The sequence below is a fragment of the Nannospalax galili genome, unplaced genomic scaffold, assembly GCF_000622305.1.
Source record: "Nannospalax galili isolate Female #2095 unplaced genomic scaffold, S.galili_v1.0 scaffold1200, whole genome shotgun sequence".
Taxonomy (NCBI): domain Eukaryota; kingdom Metazoa; phylum Chordata; class Mammalia; order Rodentia; family Spalacidae; genus Nannospalax; species Nannospalax galili.
The window spans coordinates 1,749,154-1,762,807 of record NW_008347131.1 but is presented as its reverse complement, the minus strand read 5'-3'; positions in this window follow the sequence as shown (position 1 = coordinate 1,762,807).

Below are 13,654 nucleotides of genomic sequence, written 5' to 3'. Positions count from 1 at the left end.
TCTTATAGGGTTTATACTGAGTACAATATTGTATAACTGTAATAATTCAACTGTAAACCTAAAAATTTACAGCCAAATTTGAAAGAGATGCATCCTACCTCAGGAAAACGTTATTGAATATGTCAATTGTGTTGTAATGATATGCTTCTTCTAAGTATGTTGTTATTAAATAAATCATTTTTAAAAATTAAAAAAAAAATTCATACGGAAGCATAAAAGACCCCAGAGAGCCAATGCAACCCTAAGCACAAAGAGCAATGCTAGGGGATTAGGATACTAGATCTCAGATTTTATTACAGAGCTATAGTCATAAAAACAGCATGATACTGGCACAAAAATAAATCTGCATATCAATGGAACATAATTGAAGACCCAAACATGAGTACATGCAATTTCAGCCAGCTGATATTTGACAAAAGAGGCCAAGACTATTTATTGGAAGAAAGACAGCATCTTCAGCAAATGGTGCTGGCAAAACTGGATCTCCACCTGTACAAGAATGAAACTAGAACTTCATCTTTACCTTGTATAAAAAATAAATCCAAATGGATCAAAGACCTCAATGTGAAACCTGAAACTCTAAACTATAAGAAAAAAAACATTGGCAATAAACTACAAGATATAGGTGTGGGAAAGGACTTTCTAAATAGTGTATCAATTGCTCAGGAATTAAGGTCAAGAATCATTAAACTAAAAAGCTTCTGTATGGCAAAAGAAACAACAAAGGAAGTGAAGAGAAAATTCACAGAGTAGGAGAAAATCTTCACCAGCAACACATCTGACAGAGGTTTAACATCCAGAATATATAAAGAATTCAAAAAAACAGAGACTCAAGAAAGCACATAACCCAATTAAAAAAAATGGGCTAAGGATCTGAACAGAGAGTTCTCAAAAGAAGAAGTAAAGATGACAAAGAAACATCTTAAAAGGTGTTCAACATTGTTAGTAATTAGGGAAATGCAAATTAAAACCACGTTAAGATTTCATCTTATCCCAGTCAGACTGGCTAACATCAAGAGAACAAATGATACCAAATTCTGGAGAGGATGTGGGTTAAGAGGAATGTTCACCCGCTGCTGGTGGGATTGCAAACTCATGCAACCCCTATGAAAAGCAGTGTGGAGAACTCTTTAAAAACTAAAAATGAGGGCTGGAGAGATGATTCAGCAGATAAGAACACTGACTGTTCTTGCAGAAGACCCTGGTTCGTATCCCAGCACCCACATGGCAGCTAACAACTGTCCATAACTCCAGTTCCAGGGGATCTGACAGCCTCTTCTGCCTCCGCAGGCATTGCACAACACAGGTGCACTCACCTACATGCAGGCAATACACATAAAAAATAAAAAATAATAAAAAAAATTTAAATAACTAAAAATGAATCTACCATGTGACCCAATTATACCACACCTTGGCATATACCCAAAGGACTCATCCTATTGCAGAGATATTTGTATATCCATGTTTGTTGCTTCTCTTTTTATAATAGCTGAGAGATAGAAGCAACCTAAGTGTCCCTCAACTGACAAGTAGATAATAAAAATGTGGTATATTTATACAATGGAACTCTACTCAGTGATAAAGAAAGACAAAATCTGCAGGGAAATGGATGGAACTAGAAGCTGTTATACTAAGTAAAGTAACACAGACTCAGAAAAACAAATGACCAATGGATGTTCTCCCTCTTATGTGGACCCTAGCATCAAATCCTTATAAGTATGTATCCAGATGTAACTGCAGGAACCAGGATAATGAAAAGGAATCAGCTAGGTAAAAGGAAAGAAAGAACCTGAAAGAGAACAGTAGCAGGTAGGTGTTACTAAGGGAGAAATGGATAAAAATGAGTGTATTTAAATGGGAGGGTGGAGGGAACCTTGAGAATAAAGGGAAAGAAGGAGCTCAAGAGGTGAAACCATAGAAGACTAGTATTATCAAGGGAAAAATGGGGATAATGGGGACACTTTAAATGGGGAAGCCATGGAAGAAGCAGGGAGAGAGGAGAGTTAAATAATGCCTAGCTAGTTTTAAAAAACTAGAGGGGATCTTATTAGTTCAACAACCTAATGACAAATTACACATACAATATCTCTACATGAGTCCATGTGTATAACTGAAGCTTACATAACAAGAAACAGTGCCAAACAGGAGAAACCTTCCTTTTAATTGTTGGCCAGGGTGGTCCAAGAAACTCCCAAAATTAAACAGGCTATTGCCATAGCCCTTGATGATTGCCTCACAGAACTCAAAGATAAGACCCTACTTCTGAAGACGGAACATACTTTGGACACAGAAAATTTTGAGCAATGGAGCTGGAACTGACCTTAAGCCTCTTCCCCTGAGGGCTAGCTCTCATAGCTTTGGAGAGCAATATGAAGGTGCCAAGGGAAAACAACAATCGATGGCCAATGCCAGCTTCCAGACCAAACAACCACATCAATGGCTGGCACAGCATATGACACTGGTGCAGTAGTGGCACTTTTATCTTGTGGGCAATCAACAGATACCAAATTGGGCTAAAAGCCCACTCAATGGGAGAAAACTCAAGTGTGGTACTGTGAACATAACCAAATACACGTGGCTGTAGTGGTCATAGATCTTAGCGAAACTCCATGACTGTCACATCCTTAGACTAATGTAATTTTTTACTATGTCCAAAATATCTATCCTTATATTTACAGACAAATATCCCAGTCATCACTCATCAAAGAAGCATCTTTTTTTGTTTGTTTGTTTGTTTTTTTTTTTTGAGACAGGGTCTCCCTGTAGCCCCAGCTGTCCTGGAACTCACTATGTGGACCAGGCTGGCCTTGAACTCACAGAGATCCACCTGCCTCTGCCTCCTGAGTGCTGGGATTAAAGGCATGCACATCTTTTATACCATAATAAGACTATTACCAAGTACCAAAACGGGTCACACACAGACATTGTCTATTAATTGCCCAGGCCTAGTGACATACCTATAATGCAACCTCTATACATAAAGCTCATGGAACATAGAACAGGGGTAAAGAAGAGGACACTAATGAATCCCTCAATTCTCATTAATGAAGCTCCCTCATGCAACAGAGGTCCAGAAACACCAAAGGTCACAAATGTCCAAAGCATAGAGATTAAGAGTCTGCAGAATGTTGGTCCTTTGACAAGACTCCCATATTAAACTTCACCCACCCAGGGCTCAGGAAACATTGTGGAAGAGGGGGCAGAAAAATTGTAAGAGCTAGGAAGGAGGTTCATGACCATATGGAAACAGAGTCAGAGTCCTACAAGCTCCTGGGACCCTGCTCATATGAATCTACAGTAATGGTGTCAGCATACACAAGTCCCATGAAAACTCAGGCAGACAAAAACCCAGCATAGAACTGGGAAAATGAACAGCAGACCCCAATCTTAGCTGAAGAAATATTGGCAACTGATTACTGTTGGATAAGGAAGAGCTGATCTTCCTAAAACAAAGAGACTCTAGATATGCTAACAAAACCTCAATGGATGAACTGGTATTGGGAAACATCTGGAGACACTAATTTGACACGGTGGACCTTAACATGGCTGACAGAGTATGAGTTCCAGTGGGGGAGCTATGGGAGTGCACTGGTGGGGATGGAGGATATAAATATGATTAAGATTTATTGAGATGCTCTGTATTACATGAAAATGTCCATATATTGAAAAATATTGGACTAAAACATGATGAAATATTTTAAAATTGGTGCAGGAATATATGAATACATGCTAATAAAGTTCAGAAATTTTAACACCGAAAAAAAATTAAGGACATGAAGTAGAGAGAAGGTAGGAAGATGGGGGTAAATCTGGGAGGAGATAAGGAGGGGATCTGAACATGACCAAAATACATTGTATAAAATTGTCAAAAATTGCATAAAATATCATTTAAAAAGTAAATTGCGAAAGAGCAGGAAGCAAAAGGAATGAAAATAATTATGCTTCAGAGGCCAAATGATTTTCAGAAGTGGACAGAGTTAAGATGTGACTACACAAAAATCAAACTTTTGAATAATAGAAATTATGTGACATTAAACTGTAACGGGGACTGCTGGGGAACAAGACTAAAAATAGGGGGCAGAGGGAAAGGTGAGGGACAGTGGAAGAGGATCAACAAAATAATATTAAAAAAACACCACAATGGAACCCATAACTTTTCATGCCAATTAAATAAATTAATTTCAAAAAGAGAGAAAATTAACACGCAAAAACAAAAATAAGCAAAATAATTACACAGAGAAAAATTAAGTATATGGGAAGGCTTAATAACACTAATTTTTTTAAAAATCCTAGTTGGGCATGGTGGCACACACCTGTAATCACAGCAAACATAAGTATGACACAAGGATCATGACTACAAAGCCAGCCTGCGCTACATACTGAAAACCTACCTAAAAAAGTACCCCCTAGGGACTGGAGAGATGTCTCAGCGGTTAAGAGCCCTCATTGTTCTTCCAGTAGACCTGGGTTCAATTCCCAGCACCCACATAACAGTTAACAACCATCTATAACTTCAGTCCAAGGGATCCAATACCCTCTTCTGGCTCCACTGGCTTTGCATGACACAGGTGCACATACATACATGCAAGCAAAATACTCATATATACAAAATAAAAATAGTTTTTTAAAGTTCAGCAAAGTAAAAACAGCACCCCTCCCAAAAAAGAGAAAGAAAAATAAGAATAGAAGATAAAATCCTTCTAAATCTGTAGGAAACATTCCTGCATCCTAGTAGAAAATCAACAAATTATATAAGCGAAAAATACACAAAACAACAAGCAAAAATATTATTTTGCATATGAAAACACACTGAGCCTCATTATTAAACAACTAATTTCCCATAAAACATAAGAAATATTCCTCTGACTACTGGAAAAGTCTAGTACTTGCACAGTTAGTGAGGATAAAAGAATTACCAAGGGTTAGAGTTAGGGTTAGTCTAATGTTCTCTTGAAGAACTGAAGATTACTGCAAGCATCCTCAGAGGCAAACTGATGAGTCTATCAAATCTATCCACCCAGTCTTCCAGGGAGACACTACTTAAGTACACAGATGAAGGAGACAGTGGTGTGTTGAAGACAACACAAGCTTTGGAAAATCTTCCCAATTCCTATTATATGCCCCTTTGCCCAACTGCACATCAGTGATGCCAGGTTGGGAACTCATAAGCAGCACAGGTGAGACTATCTACATACTGGAAGATACACACGGGGAAGAGTTTTTCATTAAAGAGAACCACTGGGCTGGGTATGATGATCATGCCTTTAAACCCAGCAGTCTGGAGACAGAGACAGGTGGATCACTGTAAGACTGAGGCCAACCTGTTCTATATAGTGAGTTCCAGGCTAGCTGAGGCTACATACAGGGAGACCTCACCTGAAAAAGAAAAGCCATTGATAAATTTCAGCACACCACATGGTAGAGGCTAGTAGGCAGTATTTCTTCCCCACTCCTGATGCCTCCTTCCATGTGGAGAGAACTACAGAAACAGCAGTATCAGCCACACCCTGACACAGGAGAGGTGGAATGGATCTAGGAGAGACTTGGTACTCACAGTTAGACCATTCCTCGTTGGCTTTCCACGCTCATTCACGTCAGACAGAAAAAGGAACACACTTCCTAACCTGCCTCAAAAGCGGCTCTTGAGAAATAGAGGGAGGGATCATTCAAGAACATCCAGTGCTGTCATGACTTTGTATGTGTTTCCCTAATTCTGGGACTAAATTCTGCCAAGGTCACTTGTAACAGATGTAAACCACCATCTCCCTTATCAAGTTTGTCAGCAAAAAAGGCAAAATTTTCTGCTCACTCAAAGGCCTTAGTTCTGAAATAGTTCAACTTTCATGTCCGAGAACGACCAAGAACACAAGTGTAAACCCTTTCATAGTCTGAGGTCTGTCAACAAGTCCCACCCTTGCCTACCTGAACTTCTACTTAACACTGCAAAAGTGAGGGTCCTCCCCCATCCAACACACCCACGCTGCTCATTCCCTCCACAGACCCTCCCTTAGCCGAATGGCTTTCCTTGTTCCTTCCATCCTACCCTCCTTGAAGCCCAGTTCCAGTCCTGCATGTTCAGTGAGTCTTGGCTGAATGATTCTGCTGTGTGGTATCTTCTCTTCTCTGAGCACTGGATAAATACTGTAGTTACTTTTCCCCAAAGCAAATCCAATCATTTGAGAATCATTTTTACTTAAAATATACAAAGGCTTGCTCCATGACCCATACCATGAATTCCCATGTCCTTAAGGGTTCAAGTTATCTCTCAAATTGGTTTCATCCTCCATTTACAGCCTTATGGTTATTTCCCAAATAAATACTACACAATACTTCCCTAATGAAAGATATTCTGTATTTTCTGTTTAGCGTTCCTTCTTTCTGTACTGTAAACAGAACCTCAGTATTAGAAGAATAAAGTATTCTGGCCTTTGCTTACTTGTGATGTATTGTCATTTATCATTCATAGCAATTAGCAGGTTATTTTGTAATTGTAGTGTCCATGATACATCTTTCAACAAAGTATATATGCTATTTTACTACTCAAAATGCTTTTTGCTATTTTTCTTAGATCTTTACTATTAATTGCATAGTATATATATTTTAACATACTTTAAAGGTCCTACCTATGGGGGCTGGAGAAATGGTTCAGCGGTTAATAACACTGCTTGTTCTTGCAGAAGACCTGGGTTCTAGTCACAGCACCCACATGGCAGCTAACAACTGTCTGTAATTCCAGTTCCAGGGGATCCAACAGCTCTTCTGGCCTCTGCGGGCACTGCATGACACAGGTGCACTTACCTACACACAGGCAATACATGCATACACATAAAATAAAAATAATAAATAAAATATTTTTTAAAAAGTCCTACCTATATATGTATATAAATTCATTCTTTTTTTACCAGAAACTTGTGAAACATCTATTATCAGCCCTTTTTCCATATGAAAGACATAAGCACAGAGAAATGAGTTAACTGCTAATTATAACTTCTGAGTAATTACACATCAGGGGGCCGGGATTTAAAACTAGTCGGTGTAACTACAACTCCTGTGCTCTTAACATGATATCATGGACCATTAGTTGTTCCAGAGCATAAGCATATTATAAAACAAAAGAGTTCAAGTTAAATTTGACCTCCTGTAAGAAGTCAAAGATGTATTTATTTGCCTGCAAAAACCCATACCTCTTCTTTGAGCTTAAACATTATCCATTTCTGATTCACTAGAGAAATAAAAGTAAATATACTTGAAAGAATTTGAGACATAACTTAGGCATAATTGTGTAGGCACTAATATTTCCAGGTTTCATCCTGAACATGAGGAATTTCTAATGGCCCCTCCCCTTAAAGATAGCTTTTCCGTTTCATCATCTCTGTCTTTCTGTATGTAATCCTCTCTGCTGCTCCCAATCACTGACTCTCACTTAGCCATTTAGAAAGTCCTCATCCCTCTCCATAATAAATGCCTCAGCAAAAAGCATGGAAGGAAAAGATGGGAAGTGTGCAAAAGCACAAATCAACAGATCAGCATGTAGTGCCTACACCAGGTAAGCGACTAGACTCCAGATCACAACACAATTGTAGAATACAGACAATAGCTAGAGAACAGTATAAGACAGATAACACCCGGATGTGCCTGGCCTCAGACTGAGTTATGGAATCTCCACGCAGCACAGGCTCTGAAATGGTAACTCTGTGCCTCTGAAATGGTAACTCACAAAATCTAAAAATTAGAAAAGGCTTTTAAAATCATCATATTATATGCTGCATATACTTTAGTACAATGGAAAGTATCACTTGATTTCATTTTTCCACCCCAAAATGATCAAAAACAACCACTTCATTGTGCAAATGACTTCGTTTTTTGTTTTTTGTTTTTTGGGGTTTTTTTGCTATAAAAGAAAAATTAAGTTGTCTTTGTGCTTTATTTCTAGTCACTTCACCTACCTTTAGGTCAGAAGAGCTCATGTGCACTTACTCTGCCTTGGAACAAGGAATTAGACCACATGGATTTCAAATAAACTATCTCCAATTCACTATGAGATTAGTCACTCAACTGGAACAGAGCATGGCTCAAGGAGAGGTTATGCTCTGGAAAAACTAGGCAGGGAAGGAACACCAAGCTCCACCCTGCAGATTCTGTTTCTTAAGCAAGCAAAGTCCGCTAAAATATCACCACAAAGCAGATTTACCACTTAAGACCCCAAGGAACCCAAGTCCAGGTCACACTCGGTTAAGCCACTCTGAGGACACTGCTGAAACAATGGAGAGAGATTATTCAAACTCTCATTCACACGTGAACTGACAGAGTCTGAAATGGATGAACTGGCTTCCCAAAACCACCCTCTAATAATCTGCCATGTTCTACCTCAGAAATCAGTTCTCTCTCAAAAACATAAAAGCTTTGGAGATATGAAGTGGTCATTGTTACTGCAATTCAAGGGTTTGATCTGTCCCCATGGTCAACTCCCTTTGAGCATTTAGAAAACAAGGTTGATGACTGAGACAAATCACAAAGAAAGGAAATTGTTTGGACTTACGGCTTTTAGGATATAAATAAAAGTCATGAGAGCAGCAAACTCGGAGAATATGAAATCCTAATTTAATGTAGGAATCCTATCCACCTCACACAACATCCAAGAACTAGGAATAAATGCTCGGATGCTTGAACTATGCATAATAAATTAACCCACCCATTGTAATAAGGGACCAATTTCCCCATGGAATTTCTTTTCCCCACAAGAAAACCTTTCCAAACAAATCGTGGCTTGAGAAAAGTTTCAAAACCTGTTCCAATTATTTTACTATCATTTCCATAATGTTTAGTACTCAGTAAGAACAGGGTACATAAAAATGACTAAAAGAAGGGCTAGAGACATGGCTCGACAGTTCAGAGCACTTGTTCTTACAAAGGACCTGGGTTCAGTTCCCAGCACCCACATGCTGGACCACAAATTTGTAACTCCAGTTCCAGGGAATCCGATGCCCTCTTCTGGGCTCCACAGGCATTGTATGCAGGTGGTGCACTTACATACATGAAAGCAAAACATTCATAGACATAAAATGAAAATAAATAAAATATTTTAAATACTAAAGATAAGACATGAAGGGAGCTTTTACCTAAACTTACCTACTAAAAATCAATGCCAGATGAATACAGAAAGGTAAAAAGATTCATGAGCACTATGTGTGGTCAAGTCACTGAGTAGCTACCCAAACATAGTTATGTCATTTGCCTTCCCACTCTCATTCTCTCCTGTTTGCACTTCTATCTACCATGACAGAGTTCATCTAAGCTACTGCCATTGCACCTTCCAATATCCATATTCATGACCTGAGTATAATAGTCATATATAAAATCACTTAGTCTCCGCATGACTCTGTCCTTCTATCAATGATCACAGTGGTTGTAATCAGAGTATGGTAAGAATCTCCTGTGAAAGAGATACCCCTCCTTCATCAGATACCCTTGCCTTCAGTAACAATTACAAAATGCTAGAGTTGTGTTGGCTCAGAACACATCAATTCTTCACATGCCACAGTTTAAATTAAACTTATTGAAATTAAGTGAGGACCACTGAGCTGACCAAGCAGGTAAAGGTGTTTGCCAGCAGGCTGATGACCTGAGCTGGATCCCCAAGACTCATATGGTAAAAAGGAGAGAATGGACTCCCCAAAATTGTCCTTACAAGTGATGAACACACACACACACGCACACACACACACACACACAGACATGTACTTTTGAAACAGAGAATGTAAAAAAAAAAAGTGATAAAATTAAGGGAAATTTTAAATTTCCTTCCTTGGTCCCACCTTTGAACTTCTCAGTAGCCTGTACTGTACTGAAGCCCTGCAAAATATGCATGGACTGTTCATCACTGTGGACTGTCTGAACTTTGCAGTGCTCTCATTAGATTGCTTATTTGTGTTCTATGTGGTCAAGCCTATACCTAAAATAAAACAGATAAAATTGTCTGTGTGGAATCATTTGTGGGATTACTCTAATATTCCCAACTGTTTGCATTTTTGCTTCTTTCATGGTCTTGGTTTTTTTCTGTTGTTTTGTTGGGTTTGGGGGACAAAGTCTTATGTAGCTGAGGCTGGCCTGGAATATGGTATGTAGTGAGGATGACCTTGAACTCTTGATCCTCCTGCCTCTTGCTCCCTAATAGAGACTGAAGGTATGTACCACTGTGTCTAGCATCAAGTTTTCTTTAGAATGATTCTTGTAAATCAATTTTCTAAAAAGAAGTTGTTAGTGCTATGAGAAAATAAAACAGTTGAAAGCTCTCAAACACAGACTGCTAATATTTTCATGAACTGAAAACATTTTAACTAAGGAAAATTTACATCCCGTAAAACAATGAATTGTTTCCTTACAATTCTAGGGGGTTTCCAGTGAGGCCAGAACAACGTGAATAATTAGCTCTCATTAGACTTACCAGGTCTCATTTGTCAGTAAGGAAATCCCTGAGGATTTTGACAGTTAAGTAGAGTAGATGTTGTCAGCCTGTGAGGTTCCTAACATCTCAGAGGTCACTGATAAAGTTCTGTCTATAACTCTCACTGCAGAAATGAAACCTCACAGGAGTGAGGGATGCTGTGACAGCCATCATCCTAAATACCTGCCATGCTACAGCATGTAAGGTATCAAGTGAAAAGGAAGGTGCCTCCACTGTTTACTTGTAGAACCTACTGTTTTGAGAAATACCTTAACAGTACATAAAAGCATTCAGCATAAAATATAATGTGGAGGCTATTATAGCCAATAGCCATTTAACAAAGATTTAAATGAATCCCTAAAGTGTTCCTGGTTCTCTACTACATACTTGAAAGGAAACAAAGCAGGTTAACACCAAGAAAGACTCAAACCAATATGAAGAACTACCAGATGGAGGGTCTAGAGGTGAAATCAAGAGCTTTTCTAAGCAGATCTACATGACAGAAAGCCCAGTGTCAGGGGTGCAGTCATCACACAAAATAAAATTAATGACAGCACTAATGATGATGGTGAGTTACTATTTATTAACACATTCTTTATAAAAAGCTTAACATGCATTTAATGTTCAGAATAATATTATGAGCTTCATCCTTGTGTTAGTCTGATTAAATTTAAGCAAAAACAGTTGTTCCTAGAAATTAGGGGATGTGGACCTCAGGTTTAACAACCTAATGAATTTCAGAACCTGACCTCTTATATTTTTAACAGAAAAAACAAAACTGTGCTGCCCAACACAAAAAGTGTTCAAATGATTCTGCATGATTTGACATTGCAAGAATTTCACAGTTGCTTACTTAAGAACTTATGAGGCATCAATTATAAATGCAACATCCAGAGCTACAAAGAAGGAACAGCACTCATCTCTGCTCTTGACAGCTTACAGTCTAATGAGAAATATATATATATATATATATATATGAATAATCATAATGAAAATGACAGGTAATGATGTCGTGAAAATGTAAAATGACCATAGACAGAAGACTCAATTCTACATGAGGAAGAGGAAGTTCCAAAAAGTCTTTGTAAGGAAGGTCATTTTAACCTAGGTCTTAAAAGGCTACATAGGATTTCCCCATATGTTAAAGGAAGGCAACTTTACTCCAGAGAAAGTAAGCAGAACGTCCGTGGGATTAATGACATCTGTCTGTCCTAGTTTCATTTCCTGTTGCTGTGATAAAATACCCTGATAGAAGCAGCTTAAGGGAGCAAGGGTTTACAATGCCCACAATCCCAGGTTGCAGTGCATCATTGCAGAGGTCAAAGTGGAAGGACTTGAAGCAGCTAGTCACAATACATCCAGAGTCAAGAATGGAGAGCAGGTAAGGGTTAATGTGTGCACGCCAGTGTTCAGCCAGCCCTTTCTCAACTTTTTTTTTAATTTTAAAGTGAATATATTTTTTCACTATATCTTCCATTGAATTTTTGTGAATTTCATACAACATATCCCAATGATACCTAAATCCCCTCCCCTATCTGCACTCCATACCACCCACCAGATGTCATCCATTCTGTAATATTTGCCCATCGAGTAAAGTTCATGTACCCAGATATCCCTTGATGTGAGTTCATCCACTGGAGCCTGTTCAGTCTATATAGCATCACTCCCCTAAAGATGATCAACCCTCCCTCACCCAGTAGTGATCAACTGCCAATAGATTCCTGGGCCAAGATTGGGGCTTCCTGCCATTTACCCAGTTCTATGCTGGGTCCTTATCTGATTGAGGTTGCATGGGTCTTGTGCATGCTGTCACCGTGGCTGTAAGTTCATATGAGCAAGTTCCCAGAAGCCTCGAAGACTGTTTCCTTATGGTTATGTACTACCCCTGGCTCTTACAATCTCCCCTCTCCAACAATGGTCCCTGAGCCCTGGGTGGGTGAGCTTTAATATAGGAGACCTATTCAGGGACTCTGTAGAGCTCATGTCCCTTTCCTACTTTTATACCACCAGGATCACCTGCCCAGGGAAGGTGCCACACACAGTGGTCTTCCAAATAATCAAGATAATCCATACAGAAATGCTCACAGCCCGGCCTCATGTAGACAATCCCTTACTGACACTCCCTTCACAAGTGATTCTAGATTGTGTTCATTTGACAAAACCAACTACACCATCCATGCACAGTAATTAGTAGAAACACTGAGAAAAATGAAAAAGATTCATAATGCCCTTATAACTATTATTCACCTACATATTGAGCCAGTATCTAGAGTAGAAGGAAAAAATTGTCAAAATATACAATACATCTAAGATTCTCAATCCCTTCTCTGGGAATACTACTAGCATTAGGTCACCTACTCCTTTAGAATCACAGAAAGAAGAGGGTGGTTCGGACCTCCATCGGGGTAGATGCTTGGAGCTCAGCAGACCACCAGAGAGTGCAGGTTCTGGTCTCCCTCTGGCCTCCAGAGGGCCTGAGGACCCTGAGGACAGCCTGACAGCCCCAGGATCCTGCCTCCACGTGGTGGTGAGCTTCCCCTAATTGCCCCATACCATCCCCCTACCTGGGAATTTGTGAGGCCCCTCCCAAGGCCCCAGGGCAGATGTGGCTTTGGTAGGCTAAGGCTGGGCTGGTAGATGTGGCTTTGGTAGGCTGGGCTGGTAGATGTGGCTTTGGTAGGCTAAGGCTAAGGTAGGCTGAGTTCTGGCCCCCCTCTGGCCTCCCTCAGGCATAGGGTTGACAACACAGGGGACTGCCTGAGAGACACTGGATGCTGCCTCCTCCAGGTAAAGGAACCCTGAATGTACTTGACTGGAACCTGAATTGGGCCTCTGTGGGTACCCCTGAATAGCTGATCTGAAGCCATCAGTTCCCTCCAAAATAAACCTGAAAGAACCTGAACCCTGTACCAACCAGCTTTACACTCAGGCATAGGGTTGACAACACAGGGGACTGCCTGAGAGACACTGGATGCTGCCTCCTCCAGGTAAAGGAACCCTGAATGTACTTGACTGGAACCTGAATTGGGCCTCTGTGGGTACCCCTGAATAGCTGATCTGAAGCCATCAGTTCCCTCCAAAATAAACCTGAAAGAACCTGAACCCTGTACCAACCAGCTTTACATAACCAATAGAGAAAGGATCTAGGCACCCGGATAATACAAACAGAAGCATATTTCAACTTAATTCTCATATCAGAATCATAAACAA